This window comes from Perognathus longimembris, chromosome 7 (genome assembly GCF_023159225.1).
Source record: "Perognathus longimembris pacificus isolate PPM17 chromosome 7, ASM2315922v1, whole genome shotgun sequence".
NCBI lineage: Eukaryota > Metazoa > Chordata > Mammalia > Rodentia > Heteromyidae > Perognathus > Perognathus longimembris.
Window position 1 is genome coordinate 46,942,882 of NC_063167.1, and position 24,504 is coordinate 46,967,385.

The window sequence follows — 24,504 nt, forward strand, 5'->3', positions numbered from 1 at the left end:
GTATTTCAAAGGCAACCTGATTATGTAAACCCACAAGACTCTTATTTCTAATTAGCCACCAAAGAGCTGGAAGTGGAGCTGTGGTTTAAGTAGTAGTGCACTGTCCTTGGGAGTGAGGGGAACAGTGCTTGGCTCTTGAATTCACCCCCAAGAAACACAAAGATCACTGGAACCCGTTTGTCAAGGTTATATACACTCCACAGTGAGCTAAATAACATCAGTAATATTCAACAGTAGTTCAAAGGTTTGTCTTTTGGTCTACTGACATAATTAGTAGTTAGCAAAGTCATATTTCTAACTTAGAAACTATCTTTTTAAATAACATTTTTAATCTCTTTAAGTAGTTCCACAAAAGGTTACCATTCAACATGTCAGTTTATGAATGCTTCTATTGTTCTCTTGCATCCCTCCCTAGAAACTATCTCTTCCCTTAAGGCCTATTTTGGTTTAAGTTATTCATCATTCTATAGAAGCTAGGTTTTTCAGATATTAGTAAATGTTGAAACCTTGTGAAGGTTGTGGGCAAGTTACAGAATATGTGGATCTCGGAGGTGAACTGTTCCAACCGCTGTTTGGGAAGTGTGTATTGAAAATTTTAAGTTCTTCAGACAGGTGAATCTGTCTCTTCTGCATTTGAATTTCCTTCCTGGCTGTCACTCCTAGCTCCTGCTAAGATGCTCAAGTGGTGGTTTTGGAATAGTAAACGACATAGCACAGTACATTACAAGTGCTTTAGCATTTCCCTCACTTCCCTCATTGCCTCACCCACCTTGCTTTCAGTTCTCTGGTAGTACCCCTTTCCATCTTGTCTGTCATATGATACTGTGTAATAATCCAGACTAGTTTTTCTATTTATAGAAGATAGTCCTGTTGCTTTAGCCCCTGCAGGAGCCATTAGTCCTAGTTACGTTCATGTGAAAAACTTACAGAAATATGTTTGTTCTCAAACCCCCCTCTGTCTCTGCCTTGTATCATCACATCAAAAAGTTCACTTTGGGGGCTGGGGATATAGCCTAGTGGCAAGAGCGCTTGTCTCGTATACATGAAGCCCTGGGTTCGATTCCCCAGCACCACATATACAGAAAATGGCCAGAAGTGGCGCTGTGACTCAAGTGGCAGAGTGCTAGCCTTGAGCAAAAAGAAGCCAGGGACAGTGCTCAGGCCCTGAGTCCAAGGCCCAGGACTGGCAAAAAAAAAAAAAAAAAAAAAAAAAAGTTCACTTTGAATAACATGTCTCTCTCCCAGGTCCTTCTTAAATTAGATTTTTTTTTTTTTGTAATTACAAAGGCAATTCATGCTACCTAGAAGTTTCCTAGAATATACAAGATCTAAAAGTATAAATGTACTTTAGTCTCTCTCAGTAAGGTAATAACTACTAATTGATTTTTCTTTCAATGAGTGCGTGTGTGTGTGTGTGTGTGTGTGTGTGTGTGTGTGTGTACCAGTCCACTCCAGTCCTGGGGCTTGAACTCAGGCCCTGGGTGCTGTCCCTGAACTTTAGTGTTCAAGGCTAGTACTTTATCACTTGAGCCACAGCTACACATCTGGCTTGCACTTTTGTTTTTTGTAGTTAATTGAAGATAAGAGTTTCATAGATTTTCCTGCCCAGTTGGCTTTAAACCACAATCCTCAGATTTTAGCCTCCTGAGTAGGTACAATTACAGGCAGGAGTCACTAGTACCCAGCTAGGTTATTTTTTCTTTATAAAGCTTGAAGAGTCTATTAGTGGCATATACAGAGAAGAGACCCTAGCTACCAGAAATGCTTCTGAATAAGATCAACAAGATGGAGGTAGAGCGCTAGCCTTAAGTACAAAGAGTCTCAGGGACAGTGCCCAGACCCTGAGTTCCAGCCCCACAATGACAAAAAAAAAAAAGTTAGCCTGGCACCAGTGGCTCACATCTGTAATCCTAGCTACTCAGAAGGTTGAGATCTGAGGACTATAGTTCAAAGCCAGCCTGGGCAGGAAAGTCCATGAGACTCTTATCTCCAATTAACCACCAGTAAACCACAAGTGGCACTGTGGCTCAAGTGATAGAGTGCTAACCTTGAGCTGAAGAGCTCAGGGACAGTGCCCAGGCCGAGAGTTCAAGTCCCAGGACCAACAAAAATATGGAACCGGATGTTGGTGGCTCATATCTATAATCCTAGTTACTCAGAAGGCTTGGATCTGAGGATCATGGTTTGATGCCAGATGAGCTGGAAAGTCCAAGTGTCTCATCTCCAAATGGACAATGAAAAGCCAAAAGTGGAGTTGTGGCTCAAGTGGTAAAACACTAGCCTTGAACAAAAAAATCTCAGGGACAGTGTTCAGGACCTGAGTTCAAGCCCCAGGACTGGCACCCCCCCCCCCAAAAAAAAAAGAAGGAAGGAAGGGAAAGAGAAGAAAAAGGAAGGAAGGGAGGGAGGGAGGGAGAGAGGGAGGGAGGGAGGGAAAGAAAGAGGCTAACAGAGCAAGAGATAAAGATTCTTGGGAAGAAGTACTTCCGTCAGTTGCCACTGGGCCCAGGCTGGACATGTAGAACAGTCAGTAGCTTTTCTTGAGCCCAGAGCCTGAAGGCTGAGAGGCCTGGACATGACGGTTGCTAGGCTACATGTCAGTTTCTTTTTCATTCACCTTCCCTGAAATTAATGCTTGTGGGGACTCAGATTAGGCCACAGGCTGTGTTTGCTTCTATGGTTAAATGAGTTGCTGAGGTATGGAGATGTTCCTGGCAGTCTTTGCCAAGCATGCCTTCATTAATGAGTACCTGCTTTCAGCAAAAACACATGCATTATATTTAGAGTACTCAGGGAAGTAAGAAAACAAGATTCATTCAGTTACCGTCTATTGAATGACAGCAGACAATAGTGGTTAAGAGCAGAAGCTCTGAAGGCAGCCTACCTGGGGTTCAAGTCTTCTTGCTGTCTGACCTTTGTAAACTTTAACTAGGATTTCTAAGTAAAAACACCAGGTTTGTAGTCTAGACTCTAGTTTAATATCTGAATATACAAATCATTTACCTTCTCCAAGTCTCAGTTTTCTCAGCCATAAAGTGGGATAATTATACCTGTCTTGTCTACCTTACAGGGTTGTCAGTAGGATCAAATAAGATAATGTCATTAAAGCCCTTTATAAATTAGGATATACTATACGAATGCAAGCCATTATTATAGCTAATTCTAGTGACTAGTGAGCAATAAACTGGTGGAACTAACAATCCCATTGTCACCAACCTAAATCTTACAGAGCAATTTCCCAATTCCACCCACTCTACCTTCTAGGCACTTCCACCTACCTTCTCTTGTGACTTTTGTAAAAGACAAGAGAAAGGGAGCAGCACGGTAATTTCCCTAATTAACTTTCTCAATCAGAGCCTATGAAGATAGATCTACAAGCAAAGGAGAATGTGTAGCTGAGTATCAGCACTTTCTTTTTTGATCAGCTCTTAATTAGCCTTGGGGGAAATTTTTTTTTCATTTTGTTTGGTTATTTCAGTTCTGAGTCCAGGGTTATTTTCACACTGCCATGGAGCATTCATAGTAAGACTAAGGAGTTCAGGTCCCTGTTTTGCCACAGTTAGCTATGTGAGGCAAAGATTAAAGTCGGTCACCCTTTGGTCCCTTTCAGTGTCTATAATTCAGAGTCTATAATTCTTTTGGAATTGGGTTTTCTGGCCTTTCTGTCCTCTCCAGACAACTTTTTCCATTCTTTTTAGTAGTGGACGTTGTGATTTGTGCTAGGGTAGGATTAAGAGCAAAGGAAAAATGTTACAAACACAGTAATCACAGGCAGTACCTCCTAAGCTTCTCTCTAAATCCTTCTTCCCTATCTTGTAGTGCTGGAGTTTGTTGAAAAGTTTCTTTTCTGAAGAGTGGGGAGGTTGGAGTGAATTCCTTTTGAGAAACCGAATTAGGTCTTCAGCCCTATTTGTGTTCTCTGTGACTTTCATGAACCTAATTAGTTCAGGTCTTGATTTATCATCTTTAAAATGGGGCTACTGCCTGTCCAGCCTTATTTTTCACGACTGTTGTAGGAAGAAACTACATTTAAAAAAGCTTTGGCTGAGCTAGGCACTGGTGGCTCATGCCTGTAATATAGCTACTCAGGAGGCTGAGACCTAAGAATCATCGTTTGAAGAGAGCCCAGGCAGAATAGTCCCAGTGAGCCTCTTTTCTCCAATTAACCACCACAAAACCAGAAGTGTCACTGTGGCTCAAAGTGATAGAATACTAACTTTGAGCAAAAAAGATATCAGGGACAGTTCCCAGGCCCTAAGTTCAAGGCCCACAACTGACAAAAAAATAAATCAGGCTGGGAATATGGCATAGTGGTAGATTGCTTGCCTAGCATGCATGAAGCACTGGGTTCGATTCCTCAGTACCACATAAACAGAAAAAGCCAGAAGTGGAGATGTGGCTCAAGTGGTAAAGCCCTAGCCTTGAGCAAAAGAAGCTCAGGGACAGTGCCCAGGTCCTGAATTCAAGCCCCAAGACAGGCAAAAAAAAATCAATAAAATAAAATACATAAAAAAAGCATTGGCATTATTGTTTACAACAGGGGTTACTTCTAAAGTTGAGGCATAATAGGATACTTGGAATCACGTGGATATCAAACCAAAATAATAATAATCACAATTGCACAGAGTTTGAAATAAAGTTATAACCAGGTAGCTACTAATTCTTCCCTTCTCCACAACAAATTATTCCCAGGACCTTTGTGTTGGGTTAGTTCTGGAACATTCCTATTATTAAATGATTCAGATTTGCCCCCTTCAAAAAGGCTCAGATGTGGCTGAGGCGGGGGGGGGTGGGAAGCAAAGGAAGGGGTGACATTGTTCAAAAAGGATTGTGTCCATTATCTGACTTATGAAATGGTAACCCCTCTATACAACACCTTAATAACAACAATAAAAGTATATCCAAAAAGGCTCAGCTGTCTAACACATAATTCCCACTGTATACTGTATATAGAAACTTCTAAGTAGAGCCATGGAATCTGGGACTATTCCCTGTATCTGAGCACTATAGGTTCCAAACACAAGTGAAGCATCCATTCTTTAAACACCACTCAGTCACATTGTATTGACAGTGATAGGCAGAACACGGGCCACAGCAGTGCTCATATCAGCTCAGGTCAACCCACTCACATACTTGGAAAGGACTGGCAAGGACAAGTCACTTTACCACTCAGCATAATCATCCTTTGAGGGTATAGGGCTGTCTACCTGGAGGAAAAGAACAACTAAGAGATTCTGTGTGTGAGCTTATATCTCCTCTTCTCATTTTATACTCTCCTTACCCACCCTGCCTCTCTTGGGTGACTTCATCCCAACATTTTCTGACAGTTTCTATCTCTATCCTCAGCCTAAATATTTCCCCTCAGATCTAAGCTACCATCTATTCCACTGCTGGTCCCATTTGCAAGTCCCATTGACAAGTCCTGAGTGGATGTTCCCATGCACATATCCATAAAACAGCCTCTCTTTGCACTAGGAGCTTTCCTTCCAGTGATCTATGTTTGTGAATGATACATTCTCCCCAACAGCATCAACAAAAGGTTAGTCCTTTACATCTCTGTTCCACAACTTAACCAAGGCCTACTATTCTACTTCCTAAATATCTCTAGACTTCATCTCCTTTGCTTCATCTCTGCTGACACTAACTAGTCAACTTCAGACTGTTATTATCTTTTGATGGAATTATTGCAACAGCATCCCAACTGGTTTTCTTACTTCCATCCCTGCCATCACTCCCACCCCAATACATCTTCCACAGCAGGGATGTTCTGAATTGTGCAAGTCTGATCAAGCCACGATTCATAGGCTTACATGTTTAAGTAGCTTCCCATTGCTCAGAGAAGAAAATGTAAATTCTCAAGATGGTCTTGTAGGCCCTGGGCACCTACCTGTCTATGTTACTTCACTTATCATTACTCCCTCCCTTTCATCTGTGTTCTGGATCCTGGAGCTTCCAACCCTGGCCACTCATTAAAGTTACTTGGGAGGCTTTTAAAACATTTCTCAGGGGCTGGGAATATGGCCTATTGGTAGAGTGCTTGCCTTATATACATGAAGCCCTGGGTTCTATTCCTCAGCACCACAGATACAGAAAAAGCCAGAAGTGGCCCTGTGGTTCAAGTGGCAGAGTACTAACTAGCCTTGAGAAAGAAGAAACCAGGGATAAGGCTGGGATGTAGCTCAGTGGCAAAGTGCTTGCCTAGCAAGTGCAACGTCCTGGGTTCGATCCCCAGTACCAAAAAAAAAAAAAAAAAAAAAAAAGAAACCAGGGATAGTGCTCAGGCCCTGAGTTCAAACCCCAGGACTGGAAAAAAAATGTTTTTTTTTTCTCAGATTGAGCTCTAAGACTAGTGAAATCCTAACTTCTACTAGTGGCCAATATATACCAGGCTGCTCATCTGCCCCTCCAAAGCACATTTTCTTTTTTTAAAAAAAAATCCTTCACACATGTTCTTGGCTTTGCTGGAAGCACTCCCCTTTAACTTGGCTTCCCTTGCTGCCACCTTGTCCATTCATTCATTGTTCAGGCCTCAGCTAGGGCATCATGTTGTCCTCTGAGATATCCTTCCAAGCCTGGTACCCAGGGAATTCACCCTGCACATTCCTTTCCTTCTGCCAGTAGTACCGATCATACCACGGCACCCTTGCCTGTGAACTCTGCTAGACCTGGAGTTCTGTAAGGACAGGGCTGGTCCTGCCCTCCTCTCTCCTGCATTCTTAGCAGCTAGTACATCAGGAACATGACATGCTCATGGTGTTTTTAGAAATAACTGGTTGATTATATAAAATTTCAGACTTGCCAATCTCTTGTACTAGAGAGTCTCTACTCATACCCATTCCTGAGTTCCTTTACTGATTCATCTATGAGTTCTTTTTTTTTTTTGTCACTCCTGGGGCTTGACCTCGGGGCCTGAGCACTGTCCCTAGCTTCCTTTTGCTTGAGGATAGCACTCTCCACTTAAGCCACAGTGCCACTTCCGGATTTTTCTGATTATGTGGTGCTGAGGAATCAAGCCCAGGGCTCCATGTATGCTAGGCAAGCACTCTACCACTAAGCCGCATTCCCAGACCCCATAAATTCTTTTTGTTTTGTTTTGTTTGCCAGTCCTGGGGCTTGAACTCCGGGCCTGAGCACTGTCCCTGGCTTCTTTTTGCTCAGGGCTAGCACTCTGCCACTTGAGCCACAGCGCCACTTCTGGCTTTTTCTATATATGTGGTGCTGAGGATTTGATCCCAGGGCCCAGTACATGTTCTCTAGGCCCTTCAGGAAACATGGAGTTGTTTCTTTGGCCACATACATGAGAATCTACAAGAAGGGTGATATCGTAGAAAATCAAGGGAATAGATACTGTTCAGAAAGGGATGCCCCACAAATGTTATCATGACAAAACTGGAAGGGTCTACAATGTTACCCAGCATACTGTTGGCATTGTGAACAAGCAAGTTAAGGGCAAGATACTTGCCAAGAGGATTAATGTGCAAACTGAGCATGTTAAGCACTGTAAGAGCCAAGATAGCTTTTTGAACTGAGTGAAGGAAAATGACAAGAAAAAGAAGGAAGCCAAAGAGAAAGGAACTTGGGTTCAACTGGAGCACCAGCCTGCTCCACCCAGAGAAGCTTTTATAAGAACCAACAGAAAGAAACCTGAAATATAGGAACCTATTCCCTATGAATTCATAGCCTAAGAGATGTTAAAAAAAAAAAAAGACCTCTGGACTATAAAAATGACCTTTAGGGGGCTGGGGATATAGCCTAGTGGCAAGAGTGCCTGCCTCGGATACACGAGGCCCTAGGTTCGATTCCCCAGCACCACATATACAGAAAACGTCCAGAAGCGGCACTGTGGCTCAAGTGGCAGAGTGCTAGCCTTGAGCGGGAAGAAGCCAGGGACAGTGCTCAGGCCCTGAGTCCAAGGCCCAGGACTGGCCAAAAAAAAAAAAAAATGACCTTTAGGGCTGAGAACATGGCTTATTGGTAGAGTACTTGCCTAGCATGCATGAAATACTGGGTTCAATTCTTCAGTACCACATAAATAGAAAAAAAACTGGGCTGGCACTGTGGTACAAGTGGTAGAGTGCTAGCCTTAAGTAAAAGAAGCTCAGAGAAGTGCCCAGGCCCTGAGTTCAAGCCTCAGGATTGGCAAAACAAGTATGGTGTACCTTCCCAACCAAATCTGTAAAGAAAACTGTTTCCCTCCCCCCCCAAAAGACATTAGCTCACAACATCCTTCCTTCCTTCTTTTCTCCCTCTCTTCCTTCTTTCTTTCCTCCCTCCTTCCCTCCCTCCCTCTCTCCCTCCTTCCCTCCCTCCCTTCCTTCCTCTCTCTTTCTTTGCGGTCCTGGGGCTTGAATGCAGGGCCAGAACTCTGTCCCTGAGCCTCTCTGTGCTCAAGGCTAACACTCTACCACATGAGCCACAACATCATCTCCGGCCTTTTCTGTTTATGTGGTACTAAGGAATCAAATCCAGGGTTTCATGAATGCTATGCAAGCACTTTACCACTAAATCACATTCCAAGCCCCATCCATATGTTTTTGAACAAACGTTTGCTACTCTGTTCTTTGATCAGTAGAAACCATCCTGGACATTGATGAAAGCAAACTAAGCAACTCAAGGGCAGCAGTGGAGGAGGAGGAAGAGAAGAAATGAGAGAAAAAGAAGGAACAGATTACACTAAGCAAAAGGAAAAAAAATGTTCATATCACCCAACCTGGAAGGAATTGTTTTATTGCTAATATTCATAGAGTTCATAAGCATTATGAACTAGACAATGACTATTAGTGGGAAGGTTGAAAAAATGTTGAAAGCAAGGAAGGGTGGGTTTGGGGGAGGTAAGGTGGGAGAAAACTGAAGAAGATGGTAACAAGTATGACAAGAAATGTATTCACTACCTTAAATATGTAACTGTAACCCCTTTATACATCATCTTGACAATTAAAAAAAAATCATCCTGAAATGAATTTGGGCTTACTCAGAGGATTTTTTGTTTTTGGTCAGTCATGGGGCTTGAACTCAGGGCCTGGGTGCTGTCCCTGAACTTTTTTGTTCAAATCTAGTGTTCTACCACCCCTTAGCCGCAGTGTTATTTCCGTTTTCTGTTAATTGGAGATAAGAGTCTCATAGACTTTCCTGCCTGGGATGGATTCAAACTGCAATCCTCAGATCTCAACCTTCTGAGTACCTAGGATTATAGGCATGAACCACCAGGGACTGCCAGGGAAAGTACTTCATCTGAGACATATCTGCAGAGAGGCAGAAACAAGGTCTTAAGATTTGTCTGCCTGGGTCACAGACTCATAGCCCAGAGACTTAAGCAGCTTCATCTGTCTTGAGCTCATCCTTTCAGAGAACCAGGCCAAGAACCACTCATGATTAGTTCTAAGGACTCCTCTCTGGATCCCTGAGACCTTGAACTAGAAAAGTAAATAGTTCTATCATATTAGAGTAAGTCCTGCATTGATGACCTTGTAGAAACAAAATGGCTTCTGAAGCATATAATGAATAAAAACGCCTATCGAAATCTCCCCACCCACCCTGCTCAAGGATGCCCTTTCCCCCTACCCTAGTAGGTTTAGTGGATACCTGTGCATAGCAGATAGGCTGAGCTTTAAGGCCACATGTTGGTAAGGGTGCAAGATTTGGGAGCCTAGATGGGTCTTAGCTCTTCTCCAACTCATACCAAGCTGGTTCTACCCATTAAAAGTCTATAAGACCACCAAGAAGGCCTGGTAAGATCCCAACTTCACCTCATATAAATAAGACCAAGGTACTGCTCCTCAGCTCTGCCTGGCTGCCTCAGTGTGCGCCCCTGCAGCCCGCAGCCCGGCACAATGAGGGAGATCGTGTACATGCAGGTGGGCCAGTGTGGCAACCAGATTGGCGCAAAGTTTTGGGAAATTCTAAGAGGGCGAACACAGCATTGACTGCACTGGCAGCTACCACGGAGAAAGCAACCTGCAGCAGCAGAAAATTGACGTGTACTTCAATGAGGCAGCTGGCAACAAGTATGTTCCACGGGCCACCATGGTGGGCCTAGAGCCCGGCACCTTGGACTCTGTGAGGTCAGGACCATTTGGCCAGATCTTCAGGCCAGATAACTTCATATTCGGCCAGAGCAGGGCAGGCAATAACTGGGCCAAGGGCCACTACACAGAGGGAGCGGAGCTGGTGGACTCCGTCCTCGATGTGGTGAGGAGGGAGTCGGAAAGGTGTGACTGTCTCCAGGGCTTCCAGCTGGCCCATTCCCTGGCATGTGGCACGGGCTCGGACATGGGCACCCTGCTCATCAGCAAGATCCAAAAGGAGTACCCAGACCGCATCATAAACACCTTCAGCTTCATGCCCTCGCCCAAGGTGTGCTGTGCTGTAGCCCTACAATGCCACACTGTCTGTCCACCAGTTTTTGGAAAATGCGGATGAAACCTTCTGCATGGACAACGAGGCCCTGTACGACATCTGCTTCCACACCCTGAAGCTGCCCACCCCCCACCTACGGCGACCTCAATCACCTGGTGTCGGCCACCATGAGCGGGGTCACCACCTGCCTGCGCTTCCCGGGCCAGCTGAACGCAGACCTGCACAAGCTGGCCGTCAACATGGTGCCCTTCCCGCGCCTGCACTACTTCATCATGCCGGGCTTCGCCCCTCTCACCAGCAGGGCCAGCCAGCAGTATCGGGCCCTCACGGTACCCGAGCTCACCCAGAAGATGTTTTATGCCAAGAACATGATGGTCGCCTGTGACCCCTGCCAAGGCCACTACCTGACGGCGGCTGCCATCTTCCGAGGCCGCATGTCCATGAAGGAGGTGGACGAGCAGATGTTCAACATGCAGAGCAAGAATAGCAGCTACTTCGTGGAGTGGATCCCCAACAACGTGAAGACAGCCGTGTGCGACATCCCCCCGCGTGGCCTCAAGGTGTCGGCCACCTTCATCGGCAACAACACAGCCATCCAGGAGCCCTTCAAGCGTGTCTCGGAGCAGTTCACCGCCATGTTCCGGCGCAAGGCCTTCCTCCACTAGTACACGGGCGAGAGCATGGACGAGATGGAGTTCACCGAGGCCGACAGCAACATCAACGACCTGGTATCTGAGTACCAGCAGTACCAGGAGGCCACTGCTGATGAGCAGGGGGAGTTTGAAGAAGAGGACTTCGTGGAGGAAGAGGCTTAAGACTTCAGGTTGCCAGCAGCGCACTGGAGTGCCGCAGCCTGCCCTCTGCGTCCCGAGGGAGTGGTGCTTTCCCGAGCTCCTGTCTTGCGGGGTGGCACCGTGCTCCGCTCTGCAATCAGGAACTCTGACAGTGAACGTCCAAATACGGATTTCTCTTAAAAGATTATAATTTCAAAACCCTAGTTATATAAATAAAGAACCTCACGTTTCAAAAAAAAAAAAAAAGACCAAGAGAGTAAAACGAATCAAATGAGAGTGAAAAGAAAGAGGAGAGAAGACAGGGGACAGAGGCAAAGAGAAAATTTTATTACAATAATAACAAAAAGAAGACTGCCCATCATTTGTTGAGTACTTTCATGTGCCAGCTAATGCACTGAACTCACAAAAAACTAACTTTGATCACTTGTGTCACCTCAGCCCTGTGTTCTTAGCCAAGAAGACTGAACTCTGTGCAAGGACACCAGTTGAGAGACAGCTATTGGCTTAGCGATTTGAAACTGTTGAGCAATTTGACTGCTGACTTTAATGGAGATATGGTAAAAGAAACTTGGAAGACAGGAAAGTTTTGAAGAAAACAGAGTGATTCCAAGATGGATATGATTGGAGGAATACCCTTGGGTGTGATGATGATGTCTAGAGAAAGGCTATGATGTACCTGGCTGGTGTGGAAGGGAGTAAAAAAGTTGTGAGCCATCAAAATGGATGAAAAAGTCACCAAAGATTCAGGGAGAGTTTCATTCTTGGGCAGGGTGTGGTGGTTCACATCTGTAATCCCAGCTATTCAAGTGGTATATATCATGAATATTCAAGTACTGATAGCTGAAGGGTTATGGTTCAAAGCCAACCTAGACAGAAGCCAGCCATGAGACTCCATCTCCAATTAATCAGCAAAAAGCAAGGCTGGAGGCCTACTCAAGGGATAGAGCACCAGGCATGAACAGCAGGAAAAAAAATGAGGTCCTATATTCAAATTATCAACCCCCTAAAAAAATAGATGCTACAAAGTGAAAGGTGCAGATGAAGAACTGAGGGAATATTTCAGATTGGGTAGTTCTAGAAGGCCTCAATAATTGACATTTGTGTGGGATAGGAAAGGCAAGGAGTCAGTCATGCAAAAATCAGGGGGAAGAATATTCCAAAGACATAATAGTTTGTTAAAGGCCCTAAATGGGGAGAGACCTGGGGGAGGAAGGAAAGCACAGGCTTAGGGAAGCTGGACATGCTGAACAGCCAGAGGGTGAGTAGAATGAGGTCTGAGACATGGGCAAGGAGTGGATCTTGTGAGGCCTTACTGGTCACAGTTTGTTGTTTGGCTTTTAATCTTGAGATAATGGAAACATGCAAAAGGTTTTAATTAGAGATGATCTGGTATATGTGTGTTTATAAAAGTTATCTTAACCATGGTAGTGAGCTAGAAGGGGGAGATAGGAGTTCCAAGAAAAAAATCAACCAATTTTCACTAATAGTCCTTGGGTTCAGTTTGGTCTTTTTTTCTCTGATCTTGAATTAGAATGCATTTACAAGAGTCAGCTCTCAAGATCAAGAGTATCCGAGGAGTGCACTGCCTGTGGCTGTTTGTAAGAAAGTTAAAAGGGAGGCATAGACCAAACTTCTTATTACAGAGGCTGTGTGTGTTTTCCTTTCCACTGAAAACCAATCAACACAAGAGGAAAAATATTTACTGGAATCTTGCTGCAGAGGATATCACCTTATCTTCTGTTCTAAAGCACCTGTAAGTTCTTGCTCAGTATTTTTATCCTAATGACAAGTTAATCTCTTCCAAGTTTCCTGAACTGATTTCCCTAGGGCTTTGGCTTGGGAAAGCCTCTTTCCTGTTGCCAGACTGGGAAGTGAGACTGACTTCCTTTTTCTTCCCACCACTAGGGCCTTGAGGTAGGAGGTACTTCTCTGGCTCTGTACCAATTCTCTCTAGTCTATGGCTTGTCCTTCGATGGCCTCTGTTCCTTCTGCTCCTTCATTTCCACCAGATTTCATCTGGACAACATGCTGAGGTCAGAATGAGCATGAATGAGCTACAGCATCCAATAGATATGGCTTCGGACCAAAGCCCAGGGAAATGGCAGGCTCTGCCTGTTCCAGCTTGGTTTCCATAAATAACCTACCATAAAGTTCTCAGCAGAAAATGTTGATGATTCAGAGTATGGAGCCAGCCTTTCTTGATACTTCCTTTAGTTCTAGTTGCTATGGCACTGTACTTGAAGGGTACCTACAAGAATGGCTCATGCTAAATGGAGATGTGCTATGTGGTTGGCTCTGCACCACAATCTCTGTAGGCCATCCCACAGGATGCTCATAACATTCTTACAGCAAAGGTATTATCTCTATTTTTACGTGGGAAGCTCTGTGAAGTTGAGTTGCTCATTTACCTAAAGGAATAGAACTGAGATTCTAACCCAGGTGATCAGGCTCCAAAGCCTCAAAGGCCTTAACCATGCCTTGCCTAACTATGACCCTAACCTTCATCTTTTCCCCACTACGAGTTCATTACCTGATATGATTCATTTCAGAAATAGGATAACAAACAACTTCCCGCCATGGACTCAATTAACTAAGTGGAGTTTTTTGGGTTTTTTTTGGCCAGTCCTGGGGCTTGAACTCAGGGCCTGAGCACTGTCCCTGGCTTCTTTTTGCTCAAGGCCAGCATTCTACCACTTCAGCCACAGCACCACTTCTGGCCTTTTCTATATATGTGGTGCTAAGGAATTGAACCCAGGGCTTCATGTATATGGAGCAAGCACTCCACCACCAGGCTGTATTCCCAGCCCCAAAGTGGAGTTTTTTGTTTGTTTTTGTTTTTGAGTATTGGCTCTGAGATACATGGAGTAGGTTCTGGTTGATGGTAGCAAATCCTAGGTGGTAAATTTTATCCAATCAACCTTGTTTCCTTAACTTATAATAGACTTTTAAGTGCCACTTATGAAAGTGTGTTAATATTCAGAATCAGAGATACAATGATGTCAGTGTTTATCATCTCATACATTTACTCCCTTCTGAGTCACGAGATCATTTTTAGTGGGACTGAGATTTTAGAGACTTGGAAAGGAAACTTAAGTTATGATTCAGTATAGTTCTTGAGGAAACACATGGAATTTTTTGGCTATGTATTCTCAACTTTTTGGCTCATTGGCATATCTCTAAGATAAACTTAAAAGCAAATGTCAAACATAATTATTATACATGTAGAAATCCACCTTCCAAGGATATATGTTCCTCATCTGGAACATGAAAGAGTAGACCAGATGTTCCTTAAGGAGCTTTCTATTGCTTGCCTCTTCTGGTTTGTGTATAAACTGAAAAGAGTGAAAAATGGTGACATCCAACTTCTACTTTCCCAATCATGTTATAACTGACCTACACATTGAATGTCTAAAGAGTTCTGTTACCTTGAGCTAGAAAGGATAGGTCAATGTTCTAAAATAGCTGTTCTATGGCTTTCTAGATAAGCTTCACGCCCAAGCATCTACAACTAATCCAAGTCACTGACAAACAAACAAACAAACACAAAATTCTTCCAAGCCTTTGGAGTGTGAATGTGAAAAGGAATAAAAACATAGCACTACATTAAAATAAATGATGGTATTCCAGCAAAATACCAGAAAGCATACGTTACTTTTTGCTTCTTTTTGTGTTGCTTTCCTGTTTTTTGTTTCTCAACATGAATAATCTATGAATGCCATTTACTTAGGCCTCTTTTATTTTAAAAGTCATGCAGTGTTGCAAATAGCATTCTCCAATGCTCAAGTATGTTTGAAGTTATGTTTAATAACAGAACCATGGTGTGGCTAAGAAAAGTCTTAGTGCTCTGGACTGCCACTTAGCTATATAAACCTGAGCAAGTTACTCAACATTGCCAACTCTTCATCTATGAAATGGAAATGTGAATAGTATTTTTTTAATCTCACCTCCACCTCATTCTTCTCTTCCTCTTCACTTCCTTTCTTCTTTTCTCCAACATATTTTGGGCACCTGCAATGTATAGCTCAGGACCTTGGAAATAAGTGTGGTAGTAAACAATGACAAAGTTCTTTTTCTTGTGTATCTAACAATTTAGCTGAAAGAGACATATAGTAAATAAATACCAGTGGATGTTAGATGGCAAGTAAAGTGTGACCAAAAAAGACCCCTGAGGGTGGGGAGTGAGGCTTGAGCTGAGGCGTGAGTTAAATGTTGGGAAGATTTCAGGCAAGGGGGACAACAGCAGGGGCAGCAAATCTAAAGTGAGAACTATACTTGAAGTGAATGTTTGCAACAAAATGAGATGCCTAAGTGGGGAAAGGACATCAACTCACATGGATGAAGTTCTTAGATTTCACCTTAAATGTAATAGGAGGCCACCAGAGGGTGTGAGAAGAACAATACACAATCTGATGTGTGCAAGAAAAGATCCATTTCCAGGCAGATTTCATAGCTGATTGGACCATAGCCAGAGTTGACTTTTTAGGAGTATAATGAGGTTGGCATGATTGTTAGACAGTATGAGGAAAGGGCGTGGCCAGCTCTCTAGCCTTTGAAAAGTAGTTCTTTTCATTTTGTTACTTAACAGTGAAGTTGCCATTCCACCTCTAAGTTTCTGCTCAGATAATGACAAGTCATTGTCTGGAGGCCAAGGAAACAGGGAGAGAAAACAACATCTCTTGAGTATGAGCTCTGTACCATGTCTGTACATATTTTAGCCAAAGTAGAACAAAGCAGTTTGCTTTGAGGAAGGGAAAACAATGGCATCAAATCCTAAAATAGCACATCTGTCTTGTACCAGGTGCAGTGTCCAGCAGTAACCCACAGCTTAGGGCTGGGGTCACTATGAAGGCTTACATTTCACACTGGGATACTAACATCAGGCTCCAGTGGACCACTTTCCCCATGATGGACTTAATGGATCAGATTAACTAGCCACCCTATTGGCTTCAGGTCAACTACCAACTAGTTGTAGACTTTGAGCAAGGTGCTTAACTTCTCTGGGCCTCAGGTTTGTCATGTGTATAGTAGGGATGATAGTGTTAAACTATTTCTCAGGTTATTGGTGGCTAAGGTGAGGTCATGCATGTAAATTCTTTATCCATTATCAATGTGTTGTTTGCATAGTTGAGTTAATGTTCCAACCAGAAGAGCTTGAAGAGTGGAACACATAACTGGTAAATTTCCAGGAGAAACCAAAAGGTCACAAATGTTACAATGCACTGGAAAAAGCAGGGGCTAAGTGAAGACTATGACTACTCAGGAAAAGAGGGGAAAATGTATTTTTTAAGTCTATAGGAAGAAGAGAGAGACAGAAAAGGCATTAAAGAGTTCCAAATTGCCAGGCACCAGTGGCTCATGCCTGTAATTTCAGCTATTCTGGAGGTTGAGATCTGAGGATTGTAGATCAAAGCCAGCCTGGACAGGAGAGTTCACAAGACTCTCATCTCCAATTAACCAGAAAAAAGTTGGAAGTGGAGCTGTAGCTTAAGTGGTAGAGCGCTAGCCTTGAGCACATAAGCTCAAAGACAGCATCAAGCCCTTGAGCTCAAACCCTAGTACCAGAAAAAAAAAAGGTGAAAATGACATTTTGCCTCTCTGTTTTGCCTCTCTATTTTTCCAGAGACCCTTTCTGTTAGAATAGTATCTTTAAACACTGGAGGTGTGGCTTAGGTTGTAAAGCTCCAGCTGCCATGAGCAGAAAATAGTCCAGTAAGAGCCAGAGACCTTGGGTTTAAGCCCCAGTATTGCTAAATAAATAAATGCAAATAAATAGTGTCTTCATATCCAGGCATCTGTGCATGGCCCAAGGCCTTGACTCTCTGAGGAAGAACACTGTCCACTCCCTCTGTGTAGCTAGCTGCACCCTTTTTAAATCAAGTTGGTGAACCCAGTAAGAAAGGTGAAGAATGCCATCACCAGTCTTAGAAGAGCCTGTAGAGCTCCCCAGCTCAAGACCCTCTTTGAACTAATAGGGAACTTCCTATAGGATGAGGAATTAAAAGACTTGTTTCTAGTCCGACTGATTGCCACTGACAGAGCAGAGACCAAATGTAGCCTTGCTTCATTTCCTAAACCAATGTTAGGGGTCACATTTTCTCTCTTCCAGTAAGGATGGGTGAATATTATAGAAATACATAATATATGTATAAAAATAGTATAATGAGATCCACCAAAACCTTAAGGAAATGGTAGAGAAAGAGGGGTTTAGAGAGCATAATATAGGTGGAATAAATTTGGTCAAAGCACATTAGCGTGAATGAAATGAATATAATACTAAAGTCTTTTTCTGCAATTAACATGCTAATTTTTTGTACTGGTCCTGGGGCTTGAACTGAGAGACTGGGTGTGTCCCTGCACTTTAAAAAAGTGTGTGTGTGTGTGTTTGTGTCAAGACAGACTTTTTGCCAGTCGTGGGTCTTAGACTCAGGGCCTGACCACTGTCCCTGGATTCTTTATGCTCAAGGCTAGCACTCTACCACTTGACCCACAGCACCACTTCTGGCTTTTTCTATATGTGTGGTGCTGAGGAATCAAACCCAGGGCTTCATATATGTGAGACAAGCACTCTACCACTAGGCCATATTCCCAGCCCAAGACAGGCTTTTTAAGTCAAGACAGTCTATCACTTGAGTCACAGCTCTACTTCCAGCTTTTTGGTGATTAACTAGAGATAAGGGTCACACTGATTTTCCTGCCCAGACTAGCTTTAAACTTTATCCTCATGTCTCCGCCTCTTGAGTAGCTAGGATTACAGGTATGAATCACTGGTGCCAGGCTAGTTAATAATTTTTTTAAGAAAAAGAATCCCAGTAGAATTTCCTTTGAATGATCAATTGCCCCTAGAACAAAGCTACTCAAGAGAAAAACAGTGTGAGCTGAGTAACAGATATGGATATTTTAGTGGCCATATTTTTTTTTTTTTTTTGGCCAGTCCTGGGCCTTGGACTCAGGGCCCGAGCACCGTCCCTGGCTTCTTCCCGCTCAAGGCTAGCACTCTGCCACTTGAGCCACAGCGCCGCTTCTGGCCGTTTTTTCTGTATATGTGGTGCTGGGGAATCGAACCTAGGGCCTCGTGTATCCGAGGCAGGCACTCTTTGCCACTAGGCTATATCCCCAGCCCACTAGTGGCCATATTTTTAAAAAGAAGCAGGAGTCAGGTGCCAGTGGCTCATGTTTGTAATCCTAGCTACTTAGGAGGCTGAGATCTGAAGATCATGGTTCAAAGCCAACTCAGGCAGGGAAGTCCATGAGACTCTTATCTCCAATTAAAAAATGACTGTACTCAGAAAAAGCTGAAAGTGGGGTTGGGAATATGGCCTAGTGGTTAAAGTGCTTGCTTCATATACATGAAGCCCCGGGTTCAATTCCCCAGCACCACATATATAGAAAAAGCCAGAAGTGGCGCTGTGACTCAAGTGGCAAAGTGCTAGCCTTGAGGAAAAAGAATCCAGGGACAGTGGTCAGGCCCTAAGTCTAAGACCCAGGACTGGCAAAAAGTCTGCCTTGACACACACACACACACACACACACACACTTTTTTAAAGTGCAGGGACACACCCAGTCTCTCAGTTCAAGCCCCAGGACCAGTACAAAAAATTAGCATGTTAATTGCAGAAAAAGACTTTAGTATTATATTCATTTCATTCACGCTAATGTGCTTTGACCAAATTTATTCCACCTATACTATGCTCTCTAAACCCTTCTTTCTCTACCATTTCTTTAAAGTTTTGGTGGATCTCATTATGCTATTAGGCCCCGAGTTCAAGGCCCAGGACTGGCAAACCAAACAAAACCAAACAAAACAAAAAAGGAGGAAGTGATGCTGTGTCTAGCCTTGAGCACAGAGAGGCTCAGGGACAGAGCCAGGCCACAAGATTAAGCCCCAGGACCACCACCAACAACAACAAAAAAAAAGCAGGCCAAATTAATTTGAATAATTTATACTAACCTAATATATACAAAATTCCACTGTCAATATAAACAATTGCTGAGAATACAAATCTCTATAGTTATATATATAAATTATGTATATAAAATATATAATACACTTATAGATAATATATAATATAACATAAATTATATATAATACAATATGTTATATAAATCCATATTTATATATGTATATAAATGCCTCAGAACCTGGCAATTTAGGCCAGATGCATTGCTAATGCTCCCTAGCCTGGTGGAAATGGCTACTATATTGAACAATGTAGCCCTAGATCATTAAGATGTTCTAGGTTTAATTGGTTTAATGGGCTTTAGTTTTTTCCTGTAATTTTATTTTTCTAAAAGCAACTTAAGTCTGCTTTCTAAAAGTGTATATATATTACATAAAATGAGGAATAAACATCCATGATTGATTGTACTTCTCTTGTCAGTAAATCAATTCCTCATTTAATCATTCAGTAAAGCATTCATTTTGTACTTCCTGTGTGCCAGGCATCAGGGACATAGAGATAATGTCCTTACCCTAGTGGGGATTCTATTCTTGTGGGGAAGATCAGAGAGAAGGAAACTGAAAAGGAAACAGCAGGAGAACCTCAGGAAGGGATAAGTGCTGGGAAGATCATAAAGTCAAACCCTGTAATCAGGGGGCTGGGGATATGGCCTAGTGGCAAGAGTGCCTGCCTCGGATACACGAGGCCCTAGGTTCGATTCCCCAGCACCACATATATAGAAAACGGCCAGAAGCGGCGCTGTGGCTCAAGTGGCAGAGTGCTAGCCTTGAGCGGGAAGAAGCCAGGGACAGTGCTCAGGCCCTGAGTCCAAGGCCCAGGACTGGCAAAAAAAAAAAAAAAAAAAAAAAAACCCTGTAGTCAGAATGGATTAAGGAAAACAGGATCTTCTATTTGTTTGTGTGTGTGTGTGTGTGTGTGTGTGTGTGTGTGTGTGTGTGTGTGTGTGTGTCCTGGTCCTGGGGCTTGAACTCAAGGCTTGGGTGCTGTCCTTGAGCTTTTCTGCTCCAAGGCCAGTGCTCTACCACTTTGAGTCACAGCTCCACTTGTGGTTTTCTGGTGGTTATTTGGAGATAAGAGTCTCACAGAGTTACCTGCCTGAGCTGGTTTTCAACTGCAATTTTTAGATCTCAGCCTCCTGAGTCGCTAGGATTACAGGTATGAGTCACCAGTATCCAGCATCCTATTTGATTTTGACTATGGGTGGTCTGACAAGGTGTTACTTGGACTGAGCATAAACAATAAGAAAAAAACTAGCCACAAAAAAATGTTTCAACATATATACTTTCAGGAGTGGGAACAGCTGGTAAAAGATGCTAAGACAGCCGGGCTCTGGTGTCTCATGCCTGTAATCCTATTTACTCAGATGGCTGAGCGTGGAAAGATGGTGGTTTGAGGCCAGCCAATGTAGAAAAGCTTGAGCGATCCTATCTAAAAGATAACCAGCAAAGATCAGGCACCAGTAAGTAGTTCATGCCTATAATCTTAGCTACTCAAGAGGTGGAGCTCTGCTGAACACAGCTTCAAAGCCATCCTGGGGAAGGAAAGTCCTCAAGACTCTTTTTTAAAAAATTTTTTATTGTCAAACTGATGTACAGAGAGGTTAGTTTCATACGTTAGGCATTGGATACATATCTTGTGCTGTTTGTTACCTCCTCCCTCATTCCCCCCTCCCCCTCCCCCTTTCCCTTTCCTTCCCATGAGTTATTCAGTCCATTTACACCAAACAGTTTTGCAAGTATTGCTTTTGTAGTCTTTGTCTTTTTTACCCTGTGTCTCTCAATTTTGGTATTCCCTTTCAGTTTCCTAGTTCTAATACTGAAGTGCCAGACTTTGAAGTCAGGCCCCATTTTACCACGTGAACCCCATTTTAGAATCGAACCCTGAGCCAATCAGATTTGTACCTGTGTCCTAATCTTGCTTGCTTGAACACCTGATTCTTGTAACCTTGTTCTTTGCCTTTATAAGCCCTGTGTAATCACAGCTCGGGGCTCCCTCCTAACCTCCGCTGTGTCGGTTGGTAGGACGAGGCCCGAGTTGCAGCTCGCTTAAATAAAGCCTTGCCTTGCTTTTGCATTTTGGAATGTCTGAGTCTCGGTGGTCTTCTTGGTGGTGGTCTTGCGACTTGGCACAACATTTGGGGTTTCGTCCGGGATGGCCCCAGAGACCCCAGAGACCCCAGAGACCCCAGACTCCGAAGGTAAGAAAATAGGGCAGTTCATTCTGTGTGTCTGTGTCTGTGTGATTTGTAATTTTGTTTTCTGTTTAGGCCAGCCGCTTGAATCTGAACCTGTAGGTAGTGAAGGACCAGCCGGAGTGGACACGCTCGTATGGGCAGTCCTGCGGGACCTCAAGCCCTCCACAGGGGGCTCAGGCTTCCCACTACCACCCTGGACCTGAAGGACTGGACCGGGAGGCCCTTCTAACAGGCGCCTGTCTAGTCCACTCTATATTCGGGGTTGTCTGGTCCGCTCCTACACAGGAACGGGAGAGAGAGCCTCAAGACTGTGGTCTGCCCCCTCACAGGGGCAGGAGAGACTCAGTGAGACTGTGTGGTCTGCCCCCTCACAGGGGCAGGAGAGACACAATCAAACCTGTAAGCCGCGGCTCCCTAAGTCTGTCTGTAAGTGTTGTCTGGTCTTTGTGCCTGTGATTATTTTTGTGTGTTTCTTTCTTGTGCTGTGCCTGACTGACAAATGGATGATGAGGAACGTTCCTTCCACTCCCCTGGACTTGACTTTAGCTCACTGGAAAGATGTACAGGTGACAGCCCACAATCAATCAATCAGTGAGAGTGTCCGCAAAAAAGAACTCTAGGGGGACCCCCACCCAGCCTACTTAACCAGAAAATTATTTGGTGCACTAAAATGTTTTACTAAGACTAAAAATGTTTTACTAAAACTATCAAGCCCTGGAAAATGAGGCTGGAGAATGCTAAAATCATTTGTTAAAGGTTTTTGTCTTAAAATGTACGGCCAATGCTTATTCAGCGCACTTTAAGATCTTTTGAAAATGTATGTGTGTGTGCATGTGTGAGTGTGAACATGTTCAAGACTGCAGTATGATGCAAAACTAAGTTTGTTTAAAGTCAAAGGGTCATCAAGTTTGGGCATTACAAAATGCTTTAAAGGATTTCTCAGGGTTCTTTAAAATTTAAAAAAATCAGCTAAGTGTCAGAAATTTGAATTTTAAAAGATATCCTTTTAAAATATTAAACTAATGGGGGTAGAAGTAAACTCTCTAACTCTGTATGTAGAAATTGCAAAATGGGCCAATGTTTCTCACTAATATATTGGAAAGCTGAATGGATAAGTATTTCTAATTGTAATTCTTGCATTAAGGAAAAATTCAAAGGTCTTCATGCCATGCAGTATCTGTGACTGAAGAAAAAAAAAAGAGGCTCTTTTGAAACAAGCAGCTCGTAGGCAAAGTCGGCACCTGGTTTCAGAATGCCTGTGAGCTTCAGTTTTTCCGATGCAAATAAAAGCTAAAGTGTTGTGTTAGTGTTAAAAAGGCTTTGGAAATCAAGAATACATTTCTAGATAAGAAATTTGGAAGTAAAATTGTCCTAAATAATTATTGCAAAGTGAGAAAAGGAGAATTATGGCTACCAAAATGTTTAATTGCCATTCCAGCTTCTTTGTAGGTTTTTTCTAACAGTTTGCAGCAGGCCCACAGAGAAGCACAGGTGATTCCTACAAGTTTGTCGAGATCTAATACTGACCCTTAATAAGTTCCAGGTAAGAGAGCATGCTTAAAAACTACTTCTGTATGGACCACCTTGTTGCTTCTAATTGGAGTAAAGTGGCCCCTTATAAGACTCATTGATCTGAATCTGCGGTTCGAAGCCAGCCCGGGCAAAGAAAGGTCCCTGTGAGAGACTTGTCTGTAATCAGCCAGCAGAGTGCTGGGAACGGAGTTGTGTGGAGCTCAAAGTGGTAGGGTGCTGGCCTTGAGCTGGAGAGCTGGGGGACAGTGCTCAGGCCCTGAGTCCAAGTCCAGTGGAAAGTCACACCACCTGGGACAAAAGTGATGGAGCATCCAGAGGCAGTAAGCCACTGCTTGGATGGCAGAGATGGTGTCAGATCCTAGAGTCACTCCTGTTTGGCCTTTCAAAGAATAGTTCATAAGCATGCCTTTCCAATGCCCATGTCTGTCTACTGGGCAGGAACTTGCCAGTCATCTGTAATAGTGGTTAGTAAGGGTAAGTTTGTCAAATGAGAGGATAGATTAAAATCTCACCCCCCCCCCCCTGCATTTACTCAAAGCTCTGACTGGCAGTGAGAATTTTAAGCTGATACATCTGTTTAAAGTGTGTAGACCTGAGATTGTGTCCTTATTGAGATGTGTTAAAGGCCTGCAAAGGTAACTTTTTAGGTCATCAGAGATCAGTTCCCCAGCCAATCAGGAAAATGCTTTTACAAACTAGAATGTTAAAAGGCACAAATTTGTAAATCTGAAGTCACCTATCTGGGCTTCATATTAAAAGAGAGCAAGCGTTGGCTGTCAGATGCACGTAGACTGTGCTGAAAATCCCTTTGCCTAAATCAGCCAGACAAGTCAGACTTCCTAGGAACAAACTTTAGTAGACCCTGGGCCATGAGCTTTGCCTCCTGTGCCCCAGTATTCCCAAGAAGGCTTGGAGTGGATAAAGAAAATTCCCATGGCCCACAAAACCCCTGGACAGAGAAGGAAACAATGACTGGTGGAAAATTTGTGAAGGGAAACTTATCCTGCCACAAGGGCTGGGTAAGGGGATCCTTAAGAGAATCTGAGCTTCTCACATGGGAACCCAAAAAATGCAGGACTTGCTCCGACAAACCAAAGTGAAAATTAGACAATGAGATCAACTTATTGAAGATATTGTTAAAAATTGCAAGGCCTGTCAGCTTGCCAATGCCCCCAATCAACAGATTACTAAAGGAGCTCGCCTCTGTGGAAATAGGCCAGGCGTATATTGGGAAGTAGATTTCACAGAAATTACAAATATTTGCTAGTTTTTGTAGACACCTTTTCAGGATGTGTTGAAGCCTATCCAACAAAGCATGAGACTGCGAATGTAGTGGCTAAGAAGATCCTGGAAGAAATCCTACCCAGGTATGGCTTCCCATCCACCACTGGGTCGGACAACGGACCGGCTTTCGTCTCAAAAGTAAGTCAGGGAATAGCTGCAGCACTGGGGATGGATTGGAAATTGCATTTTGCTTATAGACCCCAGAGTTCAGGACAGGTAGAGAGAATGAATTGGACTCTAAAAGAGACCTTAACTAAACTGGCCTTAGAGACTGGCGCAGACTGGGTGTCACTCCTTCCTTTTGCTCTGCTTAGAGTAAGAAATTCTCCCTATCAGCTTGGCTTTACTCCTTTTGAAATAATGTACGGGTACGCCCCGCCCATTA

At 43.5% G+C, this 24,504-nt stretch overlaps 2 pseudogenes; both read left to right on the forward strand.

The window, feature by feature from the left end:
- Window positions 1–7,246: 7,246 nt before the first annotated feature.
- Window positions 7,247–7,685, forward strand: LOC125354322 (annotated as a pseudogene).
- A 2,145-nt stretch (window positions 7,686–9,830) lies between these two features.
- LOC125354323 lies at window positions 9,831–11,171 on the forward strand (annotated as a pseudogene).
- The last annotated feature ends 13,333 nt before the right edge of the window (window positions 11,172–24,504 follow it).